General features: G+C 33.9%; 1 long non-coding RNA gene across 1 annotated transcript in view; it reads right to left on the minus strand.

Annotated features, from left to right (window-relative positions):
* LOC307175822 overlaps positions 1-23,446 on the minus strand; it is a 71,830-nt gene that overhangs the window by 27,504 nt on the left and 20,880 nt on the right. Inside the window, exon 2 of the long non-coding RNA XR_013824497.1 lies at positions 22,654-22,807. This is a non-coding gene — a long non-coding RNA (uncharacterized lncRNA). The remainder of the gene's footprint in view (positions 1-22,653; positions 22,808-23,446) is intronic.

Below are 23,446 nucleotides of genomic sequence, written 5' to 3' on the forward strand. Positions count from 1 at the left end.
ATAATTTTATTTCTAAGTTACTCTCCGATGATCAAACTTCTTATTTTATTTAAAAAGGAAAAAATATTCCAGGATCTTATATATTATTCTAAGAGGGAATTCATTCTTATTGTTTCTACAGAGAACGGTGTGTGCATGCATGAACACCTGCCTATAGACTTTCTGTTCAGGATATTTAGTTTTCTTATTAAGAGAAATAAGGATTAAATAAGAAGGATGTGGAAATATAAAATTGTACTGTTAATGCAAATTAGCATGCCAATGAATAGTTACCTCTGATTACTAGAACTTTTAAAACTCCAATATATGTGAATAAAGCATTTTAAACTATACTGAATTTTCTTCCCACCATTTTCGTTTCTTAAGAGAATTCAAAAGTCTAAATTACTCCAGGTATAAGTTTTAAAGAAGTAAATGCCACATATCACTTACGTTTGGGGACATGCACATACACACACATCTTAAAATTTGGAGATGAGCAATGAAATGGAAATTTAGTTAAGATGGATTTTTAAAAAATATTGAATGCTAACATCAGCAAGAAAAATCAATCAGTACAATTCAGCATCTATTTTGAAAGGAAAAATTACAAGACACGGTCCTAAGTAGGAAACAACAACAACAAAATCCTTGGACTGACAGTTTAAATCTATTCTTGCTTTCTAAATCTTGATTATTTAAAAACCAAAAATAATCCAGGAGATATTATTGACACAATAAGCTAGACCCAAACATTGAGTAAGACAAACTATTCTATTATCAAACATACTCAAGGAGAACAAAATAAACAACACTTTGTAATATAAACCCTAATTATGAAAGGAGAAAGTTCTCAGACACAGTGTACCAAACAGATGTATCTTTATGAAGGGAAATATGAGATATCCTGACACCACTAATCACCGCCTACTCCCTTGGTGCCCCAAGGTTGAATCTGTGAGGATGCTGTTGGGAAGAGGAAATCAACTGCATATTTTAAAAGCTGAATTTAGTACTTCAGTATTTTTGTTTATCCTTGTAACATTCTTAATAACACTTGATAGACAATATTAGAAACTTTTCCTAAATGCTCTTATTAAGGCTTATATCATACTGTAGTGAAAGTGCTCATTTTCTTATTGTTCTCCTTCCTATACAACATTAAGTTTCTTGAGAATAGAGTGTCTTTTTTTCACAGCATCTTTAATGCCTAATGTTGCCCAAATACATAAGTATTCATGATCTTCTGTTCCTGTTGAATAAAGTATCAGTGTCTTCTAGCTGAAGACCACCAGGAACATACCCATAGTTAAACAAGTTGTTTTATGACTCATGGCAGCCAGGAAAAGCACCCATTAATAAGGAGCAACAGGGAATCTCAGTAAGAGGGTGTTACAAAAAAATTGATTATAGCATTTGATCCTGTGTTAGGTAACTTTGGGGCAGGTCTAAGGAAGGAAGGATTTGCTCTATATTTGATGCAATCAGGAAGTGGGGTTAATTTTATGACTGGTCATTTTAATACAATTTATCTAAGGGAAGGGAAGGTTAAACAGAGGCCAAAGCTATAATCAATAAGGCAGCTGCAGTGGACCTCTCAGCCTAGGGTAACCGCCAACTAAACACATGGGCATGACAAACTTAGGCAAGGCCAATAGAAGAATCGTCTAGTCAACCCACAGAATTGAGAGAAAATAAAATGGTTGTTCTTTGGGATGACTGTTATGTAGCAATAAATATTTGTACTATCCCAGAATAAAAGTTCATCAAACACTTTAGTAGGAGTCTACTTATCCAAAAGGAAGGTATATTTCTTGAAAATTAGAATAATAAAAAGGACATAGAAAATTAAATCAAGAAAATTAAATCATTAATTTTAATGCAAACATGCAAGTTTTTCAACAATTTTTTAAAAATTTTTATTGGAGTATAGCTGCTTTACAATGTTGTTAGTTTCTACTGTACAGCAAGGTGAATCAGCTCAACAATTATTTTTCTACTACTAAGTTCAAAGAAATATTAAGTAGGAAAACTTTAATGGATAACTTTGAGTTCCATTTGTGCCTATAAGGGATGTGGTAGTAATGTACATCTGACTATTTCTATGATAATTCTCAATATAAGAGTATAATATTAAATTTTAAAAAATGAAGAACTCTTAAAGAAACTAAGTAATGTACCCTGAATGAACAACCTTCTGATCTAACATTATATAAGAAGGTAGAGTAGAAGTCTTACCTTCTAAGCTGGGGAGCTGAATAACGGACCATTTGCAGCAATAGTTTTGGATGGGGCTATTCTGTATAAGTGACTGAAGGGAAGATAAGATTAAGATTGTCATATCAACAGGGGATAGCACTGACATTCTAACAGGAAGGTCAGAAAGTGCTGGCAGCATTGTTGTTCAACCAGAAAGAACACCTCAACTTTCAAAAAAAGATGTACCTTCAAAGACATCTGCAGATGTAGCTAGAATTTTCCTTAAGAAGGCCATTTGTATCCAATCTAGCACTTGAGTTGTAGTTACTTGAAAATCTAGAGTCTCAAACTATAGATTATATTATAGATGCTGTTTTTCCCAGAAATCTATTTGATTGGACTCTTGTTCAAAGAATGCATTAACAATTTCTCTCTAACTTGATTAGAGAGAAACCTCACAAACGCTTCTGTGGAACATCCAATCTCAAGGAGCATAATCTCCAGTGCAACATCTATGTGCTCTATTACTTAGCAGTAATCATTTTTATTTTGATAATGATCTTCTAAAAGCAATCAATGATTCTATGAATATAATTATTGTTGAAACTTCTTTTCAGTGGTAGTTAGGAATTGGAGCCAATTATCTACAGGAATAGACTTCAAGGAAGCCTAAAGCCTGGAATAACAAAGAGATGGTATACCTGGGAAACCGACCTTTGTTTCACCTACTCCCACAATAAATGTCAAGGAATATTGTTAGCAGTTATGTGCTTTTGATTGGCAAACAGGGATAACACTTGAATCTAGGAACATATCCTGCCCCCATAATAATGGCAGAGCATGGCTCTGCAGAAAGGGTAGTGGGCTACTTACTCTACTCAGGTGTGGCACTGGGCACTGTTGTAGGAATTTGAAAATCAGAGAGGCTTGTCCTTTTGACTGAGACTACTATTGTTTTTCTGGCTTTGAGTAGCAATTTTCTGTATATCAAAGGACCTATGTCATTTGACTGAGTCTGGCCATCTTTCTGTCACCATCCTCATAACAGAAGACCTGGGACTGATGCCTAAAGAAATTTAATATAAAGCATCACATTCTGGTTTACTGATTTGTGGAGATATAAAAAAACTGGAAGGATATGATCCCAGAAAAAACAAAAATGATCACATTTGTAACCATTCTTGTACCAGACAACAAAAGCAGTATAGCTGAAAAACTGGGAAGAACAGTTGTAAAAGTGTGTTCTCGTCACTTTTGACTCTAGGCTCTTTGGCACTTTGGCCAACTGGTTAAGAAAACAAAACAAAAAAAAAACAAACCAAACCAAACAAAAAACACCTAGAATATGAAGGAAGCACAATGTATAATTTCCCTGTGGCTTCTGTTGGCTCAGTAGAAGAGGCACCTGAGGTTTTACAAAAGAGAAGGAAACAGGAAACCACAAGATTAGGTGTCTGGCTGGCAAGGAAGCAGATAGTAAAACTGTGGTCCATGTGGCTGGAAAGGAGACAGCTCTAACGGTACTGCTCTGAATGGGTGAGGTCCTGTGGGCCTTGCAAGCCCCAGCCTGGCATGTAGCAACTTTTGGGCATGCATTTGCAAACCGCTGAGGTACTAGATATGGGAAAGTGTAAGAAAGGAGCTGAGAAGTGTTTTCCCTTGTACTGATGCAGTTCTAACTGCAGAAAAAGCAAAGAGGATGAGGGGGTCAGATCACAGAAAGGAGACAAAATAAGTTAAAGCTTTGGTATCACTTTTAAATGTGAGTAGCTCTGTTTTAAGATATGTGAGTTAATCTTGCTGCTTTTACAGACAGGCCGAAATGAAAGCAGTGACCTTGGATCACTGTGATTTGTGCAAGCTAATTGGGTTACAAATAATGGTATTCAGAAGACTGAGTATTAGAAATAATTTTCTAATTAGAGCAGGTGGCCTCCAAGTACAAATGTAAAGTACTTAATTGAGACAGAAAACTTTAATTGGTAAGAGTAGGCAAAAGCAATTTCTTTCTGAAACTTCTGACTTAAAATATGGTACATAATATGTATGGGAGCTGGCCAGGAATAAGGTGTTTTTCAACTATGGCATTGTTGCCATTCTGAGCACAGCAATTCATTATTGTTCAGAAGCATCCCACACATTAGAGGATGATTAGGCTCTCTGCCCGCTGCTCGCTGAAAAAAGGGCATTATCTTAAGAGTCCTCAGTCATTGAGCAAAAGCACTTCCACATAATTGAAAAAGAAGAAAATAGCTAGGGGCATGCCACCTAAACGTGAATTTAATAAATACACACTGACAAATTTTGATCTGTCCAAGATTCCTAGTATATGGAATTAATATGATCTTGTGATCATGCTGATATGTATTTCTGACAGAATTTTGTTGAGGGGGAAAAATGACTTCTCTGGGCTGAAGCTAACTGAGAAATAAGGGGGGCGTGGTGGGGAGTAGGGAAGGAAGGGTTGACAGTGCATACGAGCCCTTTCCCAGCTCCCAAGTCTAAATTTTAAAAGTTTTCTTCCTATTTTTAGAGACTTTAAAAGTTATGGTTTAAAACTACTATTTCTATACTGGGAGGGGTCAATGTGGGTAAATGTGTATACCTTCTTTCAATACAGGATGGTTCAAATTTAGGTGAACTGTCTCAAAAATGAACTGAATGCAAGCTGACAAAAGTGTCTGTCTGCAGACCCAGGTGAAAAGAATTCAAGTGACGTGAGAGAAGATGCAGACTTGCTACAAATGCTGAGAGCTTGAAAGAGGTCTTCAGCTGGGTCTCATTCCTAATGCAGCTCAAGGGTGCCTTCTATGCAAGAAGTTCATGCATTTAATGGAAGTGACTCCAGTTTCACTGCTACAACAACACAAATGCTTTCTGGTATAGTAAGTCTCCTGAGAGAGTGCAGATACTAATTTGATAAGCGAAACAAAAACTACGGTATTATAAGCCATCAAGAAGATAGTGAATGTGAAGTAGCTAATTCATGAGAGGTTTTTGCCAGTGTACACTTGTAACCCCACGCAGTTACTCTTTCTAAACCAGGAGCAAAATAAGATAACCAACGACTTTTGAAATTTGGCAAAACCATAACTACCTTTACTCCACCAATTTACCCAGATGAAGTGACTGTGTGTTCCTTCTCTGTTGAAGTCATGCAACTGGCTCCCACAAAATGCAAAATCAAGCATGCAGAGATGGTATGCCTTAATTCATGCAAAATGTTGAACATATGCAATTGATCTTCTCATAAAAATAATTTACTGAATATGTTGTTTCTATGTCTATATTAAAATCTCTGGAGATGAGTCTAAAGTGACATAAATTTACATATAAAGACTTTGAGAGACATGTAAATGGAACATGAACATAAATATGAGAAAAATTTATTAGGGCCCTGTATGAATTAAATCTCATGAAACATCACAGTAATGTAAAAATGTGGACTTAAGACATTATTCCACTTAAACTTTGGAGTATTGTTTTTAAAATCTATGATGTTCCTAGATATTATTTATTTATTTATCTATCTGTTTATCTATTTATTTATTTGGCTGCACTGGGTCTTAGTTGCAGCATGTGGGTTCTATTTCCCTAACCAGGGATCGAACCTGGGCCCCCCACATTGGGAGCATGGAGTCTTAACCACTGAACCACCAGGGAAGTCCCCATAGATCTTAATTTAATTGTACTTTCTAGCATTCTGTAGTTTTTTTGGTTAGACAAAGGCAGGAAATATATTGTTAAAGGTTCTTAGCAATTTGAGTTCAGTATTAAGGTTATCCATGATAAAAATTGAATAATGACACAAGCAAAAATGAAGAAGAAAAGAGATAGAGTTTTAGGCTCAGCTTTAAAGATTTTTATTTGTCTGTATTGTCCCTTTTTCCTGGCTGGTACTTATTAACTATAGGTGATTCTAATTGAGAATGATACATAATACATAATATTTATATACTAAATATTATGTATTTAGAAATGTTAAATAAATTGATTACATTGATGTGAATCCATAGTCTTCTGAAAAAGGTTATTTTTCTGTTCCATCACTTTAAGACCTGTTATTCTATGCCACTCTGCTCTTTTTTTTATAACCATAACTGAGTAGTTCAAGCACTTATTGTGCTAATACTGCTTGTAATTTGTTTAATTTCATATATATATATATGAAATACATACACACATACATATATGGCATACATATCTTAGATTGCAAAATTCAATTATTAAGACATCAGTTCTTACAAACTCAATATGTAGATTCAACACAATCTCAATCAAAATTCCAGAAAGCTCTTTTGAAGATATCAACAAAATTATTCTAAAGTTTATATGGAAGCAGAAGATTTAGAATAGCCAACACATACTAAATAAGAAGAACAAAGCTGGAAAACTCATATTACTCAATTCCAATACCTACTATAAAGCAACAGTAGTCAAGACAGCATATATTAGAAAAAGAAGAGAAACACAGAGCAATGCAACAGAATATAGAGACCAGAAATAGATTCTCACAAATTTCATAAATTGATCTTTTACAAAGGAGAAAAGGTAACTCAATAAAGAAAAGATAGTCCTTTCAACAAATGGTGCTGGAACAACTGGATTTCTTGTGCAGAAATATAAACTAACTCACAAACCTTATACTTTCCACGAAAATCAATTTAAAATTGATCACAGACCGAATGTAAACACAAAATGATAAAACCTCTAGAAGATAACCTAGGAGGAAATCTAAATTACCTTGGCTTTGATGACTTAGATCCAATACCAAAAGCACAACCCATTAATTAAAAATATATTAAGTAAAAAAATATATATATATATTAAGTTGTACCTTATTAAAATTTAAAACTTCTTTTGTTTGTTTTGTTTTGTTTTGTAACATCTCTATTGGAGTATAATTGCTTTACAATGGTGTGTTAGTTTCTGCTTTATAACAAAGTGAATCAGTTGTGCATATACATATGTTCCCATATCTCTTCCCTCTTGTGTCCCCCTCCCTATCACCCTCCCTATCCCACCCATCTAGGTGGTCACAAAGCACTGAGCTGATCTCCCTGTGCTATGCGGCTGCTTCCCATTAGCTATCTATTTTATCTTTGGTAGTGTATATATGTCCATGCCACTCTCTCACTTTGTCACAGCTTACCCTTCCCCCTTCCCAAATCCTCAAGTCCATTCTCTAGTAGGTCTGTGTCTTTATTCCCATTTTGCCCCTAGGCTCCTCATGACCTTTTTTCTCCTTCTTAGATTACATATGTATGTGTTAGCATACAGTATTTGTCTTTCTCTTTCTGACTTACTTCACTCTGTATGACAGACTCTAGGTCCATCCACCTCACTACAAATACCTCAATTTTGTTTCTCTTTATGGCTGAGTAATATTCCATTGTATATATGTATATATACAGTGCCACATCTTCTTTATCCATTCATCTATCGATGGACACTTAGGTTGCTTCCATGTCCTGGCTATTGTAAATAGAGCTGCAATGAACATTTTGGTACATGACTCTTTTTGAATTATGGTTTTCTCTGGGTATATGCCCAGTAGTGGGATTGCTGGGTCGTATGGTAGTTCTATTTTTAGTTTTTTAAGGAACCTCCATACTGTTCTCCATAGTGGCTGTATCAATTTACATTCCCACCAACAGTGCAAGAGGGTTCCCTTTTCTCCACACCCTCTCCAGCATTTATTGTTTGTAGATTTTTTGATGATGGTCATTCTGATTAAGAAAATTAAGAAAAATTGTTTAAGGAATGAATTTTCAAAGTCAAAATGTACCAAGATGACTTTATAGATTTGGTTTTCAAATTTACAAAGAAAAATAAAAATCTCATGGTAAATGTATTATGATACATGTATAATATACAAATGTGCCCCAGTTAATATTTCAAATCTCATTTGACCATATAAAAATATTTTAGCTTAATAACTTTTTTTCAAACACTAAATAACAACCTTAGGTAAGCATGCATTTAAAAGGTCAATATATCATTATGACATCTAGAAACACATTAAAAGCATGACTAAAATGTATTTTGAGAAAGTAAGTATATTTTGATACTGGGATTGTTCTCCTATATAATTTAATATTTTATTGAATCAAAAGAAAAATATATATAGATTGTTATTAAATGCTGCAATGTCATCTGAGGAAATTATACAATGTCATTTGAGGACATGATAAAATATCTTATTAAATTTAAAAAAGATATTTCCTTTACATGATAATGAATACATTTCAAGTTAATAGTGATACATTAGAAGTGTATGTCTTGAAGTTGTGAACAAAACATGGATGGACTCTATTACCTTGATGTTCTAGCTAATACAATAATTCAAGAAGGAAATATGATGAATACATAGTTGAAAGAAGAATTCAACATTAAATTATTATAGATGATGTCATCTACCTAGAAAAACTCAGAACACATAAACTTACAAAGAAATTCAAATAGTCATAAAATAACCTTGGTCTCTTGTATGCCCACATGGTAGGGGCAAAGCCTAGGAAAGCCATTCTATCATATGGTAAAACTAGCAAGTGCAAGTTTTACCATACAATAGAATATTGCTTTCCACTGGTAAAAGATTTTTCTAGGGGTACTCCACTGATCTGAACCTGATCCACTCTCACCTCCAGCACATGACTGAACAAATCAATGTTATTTTTAGACTTTGACCATATCTTGTTTATTTACTTTGCTATCACTTTGTTCTTGTAAGAATGGGAGTTTTGTATCAGCCTTCAATACCAGCCCTGTCTTTTCTGCCCTGCATCTCGTACATATTCCTTCAAGGTTAGGGCTGACAGTATCACTTCCTAGTTTTCACTTGAGGGAGACAGTTTTTAATTTAACATTTCTCCAGCCATTTCAGTTTGTATTTGGAGGAGAGAGGTTGGGAGATCATGTTTATTATATATACATTTTAAGTGACACTTTCAAGGAAAAAAAAAAGTTTTCTTGGCTCAAATAGTTTTTACCTTGAATTTTTTAAATTCACATTAAAATCTTAGCTTATTGCAGCAGTATTTTTCCTGGTATTACTTCTTCATTTTCTGTCATCATGAATATTTCTAAATAACGTTTTAGCATTGTCTGCTTAACAGAAAAAGAAATGGACTGTAGTGTATGCACACATGTATGCAAGTGTTTCACTCAGTATCAGTATGCATTTTAAAAGTAAGTTTAAGCTGTTTATATTTATTTTCATAACATTTTAATCTAAACTTTGTCATATTTTTATGCTTTTTCCTTGTAGAAATTTACTTTCTTTTTGTTTGTTTTGCTAACTTACTACATTTCTTCCCTCTTTTGTTCCTTTTTCTAACTTTACAGGCTAACTACCATTAGGCTTAAACATACTGTAATCTTTATATTTCTCTAATATCACTAAAAATAATCAATCTCTTTAGTCTTTTACCATCCCACATATGAAGTCATTTACTTTTTCTTAACTTTCTTGTACCTTGTATAATCTCTTATGTTTCATTTATATTATTTTAAAATATTTAACCTCATTTAAAAAATAAATTTGGCATTTTCATGTAGTATTTTTTGATATGCAAAAGACAAATGGATACCTACTAAAAATACAAAACACAAAATAAAGGAAGCTGCAACAACACCAAGTGTGTTTTTTTTAATGTGTTAAATTAGAAGCATTAATAAAAATCATTAATATAAACAATTGTCTAAATATTTTATAAATATGTCTGTAACACTATATACAACAGGAGATAGATGATTGATAGATATATAGAACTATCCCCTATTGGTTCTGATAAATTGACAGATATATCTATGTCAATCTATATAGATATCGATATATAGATATAATATCTCTTATTGGTTCTGTTTCTTTGGAGAACCTTGCCATATATATATGATATATGACATATGTTTAGGGTTTACCATGTACATATTAACTTATCAGAATCAGCTTTAGCTTCATACAAGCTTAATTCCAGTAATATATACAAATGTTAGTCCTAAATAACTCTATTCTTTTTTCCCAATTTTTGTGGCATTATATAATATACAGTATGTTTACTAATCTTACATACCCAATAATATACTGACATAATTATGACTTAACTGTCATAATTTCATTACCCCACCCACTTTGATCCCATCCACTTCCTTTGTTCTGTTGTATTAATTTCTATATTGCTGGGTTATATGTCCACCCACTCAATTACAATTGTTTTCTTTATCAGATAAGAGAAGAAATGAGGAAATTGTGCATTAATAGTGTTTGTTATAATTACATAATTACCATTACTTTTGCTCCATGTTTGCATGTATTGCATGGTCACTTGCTTTCAGCCTGAAGAAATTCCTTTAATATTTCTTGTAAGGTGGGTCTGCTAGCAATGAATTTTCTTTTTGTTTATATGGGAAAGTCTAAGTTTCACCTTTAATCCTGAAAGATAGCTTTGATTGTTAGATGGATGGATGGATGGATAGATAGATAGATACATAAAAGATATATAAGGTTTATTTATCATCTATCTACAGTTCTATCTATATCTATCTATCTCTCTGGAGATAAATAGTCTAGAAACTATTGATAAAGAATTGGCTCTTATGATTATGGAGGCTGAGAAGATCTGCAGCCATAATCTGGAGACCCAGTCTAGGTCAGAGGCCTGAGAACCAGGACAGCCAATAGTGGAACTTCCTGTCAGAGTCAGAGTCAGAAGGCAGAAGGCAGAAGGCAGAAGACTGATGTCTCAGCCTGAAGAGAGCAGAGAGAGAGCAAATTGGTTCTTACTCAGCCTCTTTGTTCTATTGAGATCTTCCACCAATTGGATGAGTCCCACTGACACTGGGGATGGCAAACTGCTTTACTCAGTCTACTGATTCAAACGTTAATCACATCGAGAAACACTTTCAAATATACACCCACAACAATGCTTAAACAAATCTATGGGCACCCCATGGCCCAGGCAAGTTGACATAAGAAATTAACCATCACAATATCTATGAAATTAAAATGCTATGTTAAAAATATTCACTTAATGCAAAAGAAAGCAATAAAGGAGAAATAGCGGAACATAAAAGGCAAGAGACCTGTGGAAAACAAAATATAAATTGGCAAACATAAATCTAAATATATCAATAATAGCATTAAATGTGAATGAATTACACAATCCAATCAAAAGGCAGAGATTGTTAGACTGGATGAAAAAAATGACAACTATATATTGCGTACAGGAGACAGTTTAGAATCAAGACACAAACAGGTTGAAAGTAAAAGAATGGAAAAAGATATATCATTCAAACAGCAACCACAGGGGAGCCAGAATGGTTATACTAATATTAGAAAAATAGACTTTAAAACAAAAAAAATAGTTAAATGAAAATCAAAACCACAATGATATACCATTTCACACTCACTAGAATGTCTAAAAATCACATACAATGAGTTGCTAAGGATGTGGAGAAATTGGAACCTTCATTCACTGCTGGTGAGATTGTAAAATGGTTCAGCCACCTTGGAAAACAATTTGGCCGTCCCTTAAAAGTCTAAACAGAATTACAGTATGACTCAGCAATCCCACTCCTCGGTATATATTCAAGAGAAATGAAAACATATATCCAAATAAAAGTTTGTACACAAATGTTTATAGCATCGCTATTCATATTAGCCAGAATGTAGAAACAACCCAAATGTCCAGGAATGGATGAAATGATAAAATGTGTTATATACATACAACGGAATATTATTTGGTCACAAAAGGAATAAAATATGAACACATGCTACAACTTGTGTATGAAGCTTGAAAACATTATGCTAAGTGAAAGAAGCCAGTCACAAAAGATCACATAAAATATGATTCCATTCATATGAAAGCTTAGGAGAGGAAAATCCGTATAGATGGAAAGTAGACTGATGGTTGCTTAGGGTTGGGAGGACAGGGCAGGGGGAATAGGGTGGCAATAGCTAAAGGATACAGGAGTTCTTAGGTGAAGAAAATGTTCTGAAATTGACTGGTGATGATGGTTGCACATATTTTTAATGTACTAAAATACACTGTAACATTTAAATGGGTAGATTGTATTGTATGTGAGTTATAGCTCAACAAATCTGTTTAAAAATTCATGAATTTTAAACTTTTACGATTTTAAAGGAAAGAAACAAACTATAGTAATAAAATATTCAATCCCTCTTTCACACAAATTTCTTTTCTAAAGAATACAAAATTCAAAGTGACATTTCACTATTTTTCATTTCCATACTGTCTCCTGCTTGTGATACCTTTCTTCACTCCAACAACAAAAAATCTAATTCTCATTGTTCTATAAGCAGTTCCAATGTCACTTCACCTGACTCTTCCATAGGCAACATAGTCACTAATGTGATCTGTGTTTTTATAGGACTGTGTTCATACCACAATTACAAAGATTACCCTTGATCATAATTGTACATTATCATTTCGGTTTCCTTCTCTACACCATGAGATTTTAAAAGATGGGTCTTTAGTAACACTTTTATTTTTATGCTCAGTATTCAACACTGTAGACTTAGAAGCAAATTTCACTTGAAGAAGCATATATAACTCCACTTTTGTGCAATATCCATTTCAAGGCATCAAAGGGAGAATAGAAATATATTCGATAAGATTACTTATTTTTTCTAAGTTTCTCTCATTGTCAAAATTTCTCTTTATAGTCAAGGACAAAGCATCTGCCTCTTCATATTATAATGGAAAAAAGCTTTCTCCAGGTTATCCAAAAGTATGGAAATATGTACTGCACCTATAATATGCTAGTACAATTTATTAAGTATTTTAATTCAACTTAATAATTAGTTCACGGGAACTAGTATTTTTAATAAAAATGATTGCTTATAAATCCATATATAAGCTGAACATATATTTTCATATTTTATATATATATTTCAATTTATCTTAGAGATTGCACTTCTTGGTTTTATGGTTATTCTCATTATGTTGAAAGATTTTCCTCTCTCAAAAGAAATAAATTTGTTCAATAATGTCAATGTTAAATAGGGCATTTTGAGAAGTCGTGACATATTCATAAAATTAGAATATGCCTTCTAATGACATAGGTATTTAGATGAATATGTGTAAATCTTTAAGGATAAATTTAAAAATTGACATTCTATACCCAACCAAATTTGGAAATGAAGAAAACTCTTTATGATTTTGCTATATTTAGCATTGCTAGGAATACTTTTGATAGTGCCCATCTTTTAGAGGCATCTTCAAATGAAAAAGCAGAAGACAAACATTGGCAGGATGAAGCTTGAGGCTCTTTAAGATGTCAACTTGCCATTTTTAGAGAAACATGTTTAACTTATAATGGTTTTGCATTACTTCTAATGTTTCTTTTAATGTTATTTCCCATGAGTTGATTTCACTATATGTACCAGAGGTAAAATATTTCTTATATTATTTATTTTCCCAGGATGTTAGATATAATAAATATTAGCTCTGTCCTTCCCTCTTCCTCACTATCCTACTTTGCTCCTCCCCATTTTATAAGTAGCTCAATCTTCAACATTTATTACCTTTGAAGAGAGATGATACAGTGCTGGAGGAGGTCACGGAGAGGACGTGACCACTGAGCTGGACCCGGGCAAATGGCGGCTCCTCACTCCCTCCTTTGTCTTTGGAATGCACATTTTTCCCACCATATCCACAGTGAGAGTAATTTTCAATGATGCGACCTTGAGAGAGCAACCTGTTGTAGAGACCATCTGGACAGTACACTTGACTGAACGCAGTTAAGTCCTGTATATAAACTTTTACGATTCTGGCAGATGCAGAGATCTACTTGTCATTCGGCCGTCCGACACAAGCCTCGTATGTAAGTTCCCTTGCTTATTAAAACAGCCAGCTAACAATTTGGAGTGGTCTGCTTCTTTCTTTGGTCTCTCCTTGCCCTCCATGTATAGAGGTCAGTTTGCAAACAAACATACAGCAAAAAGGAGAAATCGGTTCTTCTCTTTTAAGTTTAAAAACAGTTTCCTCAGAGGAGTAATTTAGACGAACAAGTGAAATAGTTGAAAAACCAGGCTAGTCTCCAGATAGGAGAAAAAGAAGTTAGATGAAATACAGGTGGTCCTTATCTATGCCTTCCACGTGAAATCACTTGGATGCCCAGCTCTGTGTGAGAGAAGGTTGTAGAGCTCCACCCAGATTTTCAGCCTTCAGGAGCAGAGATGCACCATGCTCCTATTTCCAGGAAAACACCACGTGAGGCAAGAAGCCAGGGTTGTTTGTAACTAGCATAGGGCAGAAGTAATAGGATAAAAGTGGTTAAGAACTTTTTTTCCCCTAGGCAAAATCCTGATGTGGTCTCAGAATTCCCACCAGGCAGCTAGGATCAGGATGATTAAAACGTTTACTTTCTCATAAAAATGGCGTATAATGGTGAAGGGCTTTGAACATAAGTTTCCCATGGTCACACAGGGAAACTTACAGAGTACAATGTTTTCTCTGCCCCTTAGAGGGGTATATATGAAGCCGAGAGTGAACCAAATAAGGAGAAACTTTTGGTTAAGGGTCAAGAATGGCACAGAGGCAATTAACAGAAATATATATCCTGATGTCAAACAGGAAGGTAGAAACAAAGGTGTGAATAAGAATCATGATGCTCATGAAAGAAAAGCCACCACTTCTCTCTCCAGCCATGGTTTTGCACTTCCTAAATCCTCCAGAACTTACACAAACCCTCAGAAAAGCAAGAAAATCCTCAACTGATAGCAATTACACAAATAATATGTGTTAGAACAAGGACTCATACTTGATATGGATTAGTTATAGAAAATTAAATTACATTTCTTACACACCTGAGTTTCTGGACTGAGATTCATATGTTCTAAAAACAATTTAGAATATTGAAATCTTTATTTTTAGGAATTTGTTTGAAGTTATCTAAAAGGAACACTGACGTGTTTAAAAATAAGTTCAAAGTACTGCAAACACAAAACTACGTGATAAATAGCATCTACGAGGAGAGATGTGGTTTAACTGGATATCAGAATTGAAGTCACCTGGATTATCAATATTTTGAAAATAAATATCATGGTGAAATTAAAAATTGACTGAAACTATTTCTTGACTGATTATTTTAATGCTGCTAATTTCTGCCAACAGGGATTTTCCTAAACCTCTCATAGACTGGAGTAATTACATGTTCTTTAATTGAGAGATAATGAATTAATTTTAAGCATTTTGTCTTTTTTCTAATACATAAAAATAGTAGTATTACAATCCTCAAGATATTTTATATTAAGCCTCCAAGTATTCTCTTTCCAAATCTTTTTCTCAAGATTGAAAAATGCATATATATGAATACCAGAGGTATAAATCTCAGAACTAAATGCAACTAAATTCTATCATTTAATAAACACTTGATAGTATATGAAGGATGTGGTAGGTGTTGCAGAAAATGCAAGTATATGTATATGTGTATATATGTACAATACGGTGGCTAGAGAGCTTATACTCTAGTGGATAAACAAGACGTAAACAAATATCTGTAATGCAAGATATAAAGTGATAAATGTTAAAGGCAGACTGATAAATTATGAAAATTAAGTAATTAAAACATCACTTCTGGGCACAGGGATCAGGGAAAATTTCATGCAGGGGAAAGCTGGCAAAAATGGATCTTGAAAGATGAATGTCATTTAAGCAAAGAGAAATGGAAGAAAAGGCTTTCTAGGAAGAAAAGTCACAGGGAGCAAAATCATATAGGTGAGAAAGTGAGTTATGTAGAACAAAAAAATGTACCTCAATTTTGTGAGAAATTAGAGCAGCACCGTATAATAGAACTTTCTGAGAGTGAAAATATCCACTCTGTGTGCTATCCAATACAACAGCAACTAGCCACATGGTTATTGAGCACTTGAAACGTAGCTAGTGTGACTAAGGAACTAAATTTATAATTATATTTAATTTTAATAATTTTAACTTGAAAGTTCAATGGCCACACATATCTGGTGAATATCATATTGGACAGAGCAACCTTTGAGTGAATTGTGGCAAATAAGGTGTTGCGCCCCGTTTGTGGATTGAGTAATAAACTAGTAAGCAATAGGAAACATTTCAAGTTTTCTAGTAGGAGAATATCAAGAGCACAAATATAGAAAATACCAAACTGACCAACAACTGACAGCCTTGTGAAAGAGTAGATGAGAATAAAACAGAAACGAGAGGAAAGAAGTCTTTTATGAACACTTTTGCAACAGTGTAATGAGAGCCTCAATTAGAATAGTCTCATTTAAATGGTGAAATGCATAACAGAAGCAAGGAATCTTGCAGACATGCAACTGCCAGTGCTTGGCACTATTTTATCTGGGAAGCCTTCTCTGACTTCTGCTAAATCTCTTCTTGACTCTCCTCATTTCCTCCAACATCCATTATGAGTTTCTGGAATATGCTATGAAAGTGGATATATCTATAGTATTATTTTGCAGGACTGTCACTTTCTGGTTATCTCTCACTCTGGTAGATTGAAAATTACAAAATGACAGAATGTGGTTTATAAGTCATGGCATCTGCCAGTGCTGGGAACATGAAAGTTATTCACTATGTCAATGGCTAAGACTGAATCAGTAAGAAGGAAGGTACTAATAACAAACACACTGGTAGTCAAGTCTGAATTATTGGAAAGATGGTGATGCCATGAACAAAATGGAGAATGCAGAAAAATGTATTTAGCAGAAACTGGTGAATCATTTCAGGCATGCTAAAGTTATGATTTCTGAAAACATTCAAGTAGTCAGAAAGGTAAAAAACAACTTAGCTGTGGGGAGAGCAGTTAAGAAGAAAGGTATAAGTATAGGAGCAACCCACAAAAGTGGTAACTAAAACTGCAGATATCTAGTAGACTGTAAAAATGTGTGCACATAAAAAGGACACTGGATTAATTAGCACAAGGTAATTTTATGTTTCTTTAAACATAAAAGCAGATTTGCCTATTTAATCAAAGTAATAGGGAAAAATAATTGAGGACTTAGTTCTCTATGTACTATATTTTGTTCTTCCAAACAAGAATAAATTGTTTTTTTTACCTTCATTCCATTTTTCTACGTGTTAGTGTCACCAATTCTGAGTTCAGGTAAATGGATGAGGCATTAACAGCTCAATATCCTTAGGCTTGCTCATGGCATGTAAGATACACACACAGGTCTATTTCACAAGGCCACGTAAAAAAAAAAGTATGAATTATTGTTTTTCTAAGGTTAATTAATTATATCTTTATACTCTTTAATGTAGTAGATCCTAGTATTATTCTTTAAACTTGTTCAGAAATATATGTGATTCAATAGAAATAAAATAAATACTGGGATGAAAGTCAGAAGGTCTGAGTTCTAGATCTGACATAAAATAATTGACCATTTGAATGTTGGCAAATAATTAGATATTTGTCAGCATTGGGGTCATTACCGACTAATGCCTGAATTGAAATACATGAGCTTAAGTTTTTAAGTGGTCAAAATAAATGAATTTAGACAAAGAATTTACTTTTGAGAAATAATGTTTTAATAGTGAAAACAAAATTTAACTCTAAACTCTTTTTTCAATTTATTCACAAATATTGTCAAATTTCTTTGGTTATGTTGTTGAATCACAGTAACTTATATTTTTGCGTTAGTATTTGCACCACACTCTGGAAGACAATATCTACTGAGATAACCGATGAATGCACACCACCATCACTGACTGCTATCATAATGTTGATTTATTTTGTAAAGGATGCATGTGCCATAATTAGAATCTTTAAACATGAAGAGAAACACATCCTTCCTGTTTCATATCCTTTCCTATTCATATCCTGTTTCAGATAGTATGCTTTTTATCCACATCCCAGTGAAAATAGTTGGTCTCTATTCTACAATATAGAAGATCAATGACTTATTATAATAATAACTGTGTTATTTGCTAAAATGTTATGTTTACTTACTTTTCTATCACATATTAAATGGTGTAGGGAGAGCCACAAATGCAGAAAGATATGATTCATTTTTATGTATAACGTGGTAATAATCAATAATGAATACTAATAACTAAAGTGGGAAACCTAAATTAAATAATGAATTTACAGACATGAATTTCATCTTAGTGATGATTTTTCCTTGCCTATACTCACATCTTTACCACAGTTTAATTAGGTATATTACTCTTAACAGAACTAATATGGTCAAGAGGGAAACACTTTAAAAAAAATTTGTTCTAACATTAAGTTTATGCATCTAAGAGCCTTATATTTGTAACATCTGACATATGAATATGTTCTTGTAAATTTTTCATATAATAGAGAATTATATTCTATAAAAAGTGAAAACTTACTATTGAGGCAAACACATAATAGTTTGATGCACATGCCTTCATCATTTTCCTAAATGCACTTAGAAAAGATTTAATTTGCATAAAGGGATTATACTGTATATATTCTTATTTTACCTAATAATGTGTCTTGGCAATCTCTTCATACCCATTTATAGGCATCTACCTACTTTTTTTTATTATGACATATTATGCTATTGTAAAAATTTGTCATGTTTTATTTAACCCTTCAATAATGATGAATATTTAGTTGTTTTCATGACCTAATAATTTCTCAAAGACCCAACCTCCAAATATCATCACATTGGACATTAAGATTTAACATATGAATTAGGGGAGGGGGACACAAACATTCAGTCTATAGCACCCATAATATCTTCGTCCCATTATATTTTTCTCCTCAATGTAGTGGCTTAATACATTCTATTTCTATTAACAATCCTGATACGTTTCTTTCCTTCAATAAAACAAATCATTTTTCTGATCAATACTGTCCAGTATTATCCATCATGCTATGCTCTTTAATTTCATTATTCAAAATAATCCTCATGAAAAACTTACGAGTTAAGAATTTTGATATTTCTGTTCCATATGAACAACTAAGCCACTCCTAATAGTCTTATCAAGTGGTATATATCAAATCCTATTTGCTGAATAAATCAATACTTTAAAACCCTCAAATATTTGGATTTGGATGTACTAAAATCAAATTACATTTCAAAGGCTTAATACAGTCACACAATTAAAATATGAAAATACCTCATGGTAAGTCTATGAAACCTTCCGAGATTGAAAGCACTTCCTCCACTACAGATTCCTCATAGATGGTACTTCAGTATCAGCTAGTACTTCAGAAAACAGCCATGATCATATCTTCTAACTTCATCATATCTTCCATGACATTCATTACCTCTCCAAGCTCCTGTAAAAAGCCTTGCTGTTTTGTGGATGGTAGGCACCATAGGCATATATCACCTCAGTATTCACATTTGTTAAATTGCTCTCAACTATTCTCAACTTTTTCTTTTTGTAAATAAAAGCCATCTTCTCTGCTTCATGTTTTCCATGTTTCTGGATGACTCAATGTCTGTGTGGACAATCCTTCCAACATCTGGTTACTCTGTTTGTAACTTCATCTCTAGGAAAAGCCTTTATTTTCCTTCCACTTCCACTGACTGCATCCATGGCCACAAGTTGGACATTATCATCATCCACTGAACTGCTGCATCTTTAACCATCTTAGTTCTCCAACCATTTTATCCCAGTACATTACACCTTTTTATCTAATATAATTAAGGCTCTCAGTCTCATTATCTCTCTTCCTTGTCTTCTCTACCCTTGACTTTCCTTTCCCATCCAATATTGTAGACCTTCATCTCAAATCTGTATTTGCCAATACCCACAATTCCATTGTGTGTCCCAAATTTAAGGAGAGTAATTAAGAAGTTATTTCAACAATCTAATTATAATTGAAGATAAAATCTGAAAAATTCAATGATTGTTTGAATAAATGCTATGAGTGATACCACTATGTCAAAAAAATAAAATACACAGAGATCTCCATTTTCCCCTCATTATATTTCTATGCTCCAAACATGTAGAATTTTTATTTTCATCAAATGTTACCTCTCCCCCCATTCACCCACCCAAATTGACATGGCTATATTCTATTCATACTTTAAATGTCAGATTAATGATACCTTTCTGACCTTGAGAAATTAATAAAATGCTCTTGAATATGCTGCATTGAACCCTATAGTCTCCTATCATAGCAATGATAATGGTCGATTGTAATCTTCTGGATTCTGTTTCATTTTGGTTTTTTCCACAGAATTGTAAATTCTCTGAAGGCAAAAACTTTACCTAACTTTATTTGTTAGTCTCTCAGGTAATAGTACAGTGTCTAACACACATAAGTCATGCAATAAATCTTTATTAAGAGAATAAATAAGTGTATAAATAAGTAGATTGGTTAATCAGTAATCGCTCAGTATTAGATTAATAAATAAAAGACAACTGAACTAATTTGAGAGTCAGTCAGTTAAGTGTGCCAAGGTAAAAAATTACTGAAAGCCTTAGTTAATGGTATAAAAATGGTAAGAGATTAAGCTTTAGAAGATTCAGACAATTTCCAGTAAAGTTTTACTGGCTGGTGTGGTTTTGCATATGGCAAGTCCCATGGTATCACATTCAAATACTGAAACTCCCCCTAGTGGGCTTGATGAAGCACCCTGCGCTTTGCAAACTATGTCCTTTGGCTTCCTTTAGGACACCTGAAAACCGCAATCCTCCCATTTGTGCGTGAGTGAATGATATGGAAAGCTCATGGGGTCTTTTGAGTTTAAAGTGTATAACTTAATCTTGTATTTCATCTGTGCAAAATATTTAAAATTAACTTACACTGATTATCTGGTGTCATGACTATAAAACTAAAATGCCTTACATGTTTTACTTTATTCTGTCAAGCTCATTATATGAATAGACATAGTTTTGAAAAGTATCTCAAGTTCTTCTAGAGTTAGCATTTTGGTTTGTTCTTATTTAGTGGCAAAAATTGTAAATCAATAATTTTTTAAAAAAGTCATATTTTAATGAAATATTATTTATAAATCAAAATTAATACAAAAAGTCTATGATGAACAAAATGTCCATTTTTAAACAAAGGCATGCTGCTGTTCTGCTCTCTGTTTGTTTTGTAACCCTGTGCTATTTGTACAACAGGAACAGACATTTTCAATCAGCCCAGGGATCCCAGCTCTCCTGCCAAGTAAGCTTGTGACAATAGTGTGTGAAGAGATTGAACAACTCAGGACTTTATACTGTCATTTTTAAATCATAAAACTTATAGTAACTAATTCCACTTGGTTTGAAATATGGGAGACTATTTTGGTAAGTATACATATGGGTACACATTTTTCCTTTTACAGCCAGCTCCAATATGGGTCAGCATGATACAATAAGCAAAGAAAAGAAGCTAGGCAAGGTGACTTTAGGTGAAGTTTCAAACTCAGCCTAATCCCTTGAGAAAAACTGGAATATAAATTACAGTTGGCCCTCAGCATCCACACATACCCCATTCACAGATTCAACCGACCGCCATCAAACTCGACCCCGAGGGTATAGAGGGTCCAACTGCACTACAGGGACTTGAGCATCCTCTTAATCTGGTGTCCACTGGGGAGTCCTGGAACCAATACCTTGCGGATTCTGAGAGGTGGCTGTACAAATTAAAGTTTGTCTATCTTGAGACAAAGAGTCTGGGATTTTATCCTCCCATAGCAGCAAAGCACTGGCAATAAACCACCTCCAGGAGAAGGTAGAACAGACTCCCAGGCACTTCAGTTTTTCCACAGAGATGCCAAAGGACAATCGTCTCAAGAAGGTTGCAGGTACAAGCCTGAACAGCAAACCTCACAGACACTGTGAAGAAGTATTATTTAACAGGGCATATTCTAGTGTCATTGAAAAAATACTGGCTAAAAGTCCACAATCTGATTTAATCCAAGTTGCAGTCATTTACTTGTTTAGATCAGGTTCTCCCAGAACAGACCCTGAGACAAGAATTTGTCTCCATATCCTAACAATGTCCATTAATAAAGAACACAGATATAGGAACCAAATGATTTATAATGGAAGTGTTCCTACTGGAAACTAGAAAATGGAGTGGGAAAGCAGGACAGGAACGCAAGGTCTGTTTAGGATGAGACAAGTAAGGCACTATCCTCAGGTGCAAAATATAAAGGGGCAACATGGATGGACCTAGAGATTGTCATACTGAGTGAAGTCAGAGAAAGACAAATATCATATGATATCACTTACATGTGGAATCTAAAAAAGGGTACAAATGAACTTATATGCAAAACAGAAATAGAGTCACAGATGTAGAAAACAAACTTATGGTTGCCAGGGTGTAAGGGCGGGGGGAGGGATAAACTGGAAGATTGGGATTGACATACACACTACTATATATAAAATAGATAACTAATAAGGATCTACTGTAGAGCACAGGGAACTCTACTCAATGCTCTTTAATGGCCTATATGGGAAAATAATCTAAAAAAAGTGGATATATGTATATGTATAACTGATTCACTTTGCTATATACCTGAAACTAGCACAACATTGTAAATCAACTTACCTTCTTACCAGAGGGTAAGAAGTAGTGATGATTGGGAGATGGGGCTTGCACAGTAGAGTCAGAACTGAGGGAGTCTCTTCCCATCCACATCTTCAGGCATTCATGGCACCATGTTCTCAGACCACCTGGTCACCTCCCTCATCACCAGATCTAGCTGGGCATAAGTTGTGGGTTGTGTTAGTGATAGCATGTTCCAGTAATAACTAGTGACCATGAGACTGCTATTGGATAATGGAGATGATATTGAGGAAAATACTACACACTTGTAGAAAAAGGAAGACTGCTTTGTTGAGGCCCAGGTTATTTTCCCTTAATCTGTTCAAGACCTCTGGGGAATACCTAACTTAAGGAAGGGTTTTAATGCAAGTGGAAAGAGTCTTAATCAAACTCAAACAGATAACTCAAACATTTGGCATTTATTTATTTATTTGTTTATTTATTTATATCTTGCTATCTTAACCTGATATGCATTATGAGACTGTTACTATCTGTGGGGCTACGTAATAGAAATTAATTCTGGCTAGCAGATGCAAAGTAAGAATTCATTATAGAGATCTTGAGATCCTGGGGTCACTCAACATTGAAAAAGATGAAAAAATAAATAAACTTAGAAAAGTGAGGAACCAGGGCAAATTGGAAATTCAATACAGTTGGAAGTAATTTACAGCAGTATTTTGTTATCACCACTATGCTAAATCAGCTCAAATAAGTTTTCAGTCTTTGTGACACTGTTAAAGATTCAAAGGATCCAAAGTAATCACAATGAACAAAGCTAGGTCATGTGCCCATACAT

The sequence above is a fragment of the Stenella coeruleoalba genome (genome assembly GCF_951394435.1).
Source record: "Stenella coeruleoalba genome assembly, chromosome: 17".
Taxonomy (NCBI): domain Eukaryota; kingdom Metazoa; phylum Chordata; class Mammalia; order Artiodactyla; family Delphinidae; genus Stenella; species Stenella coeruleoalba.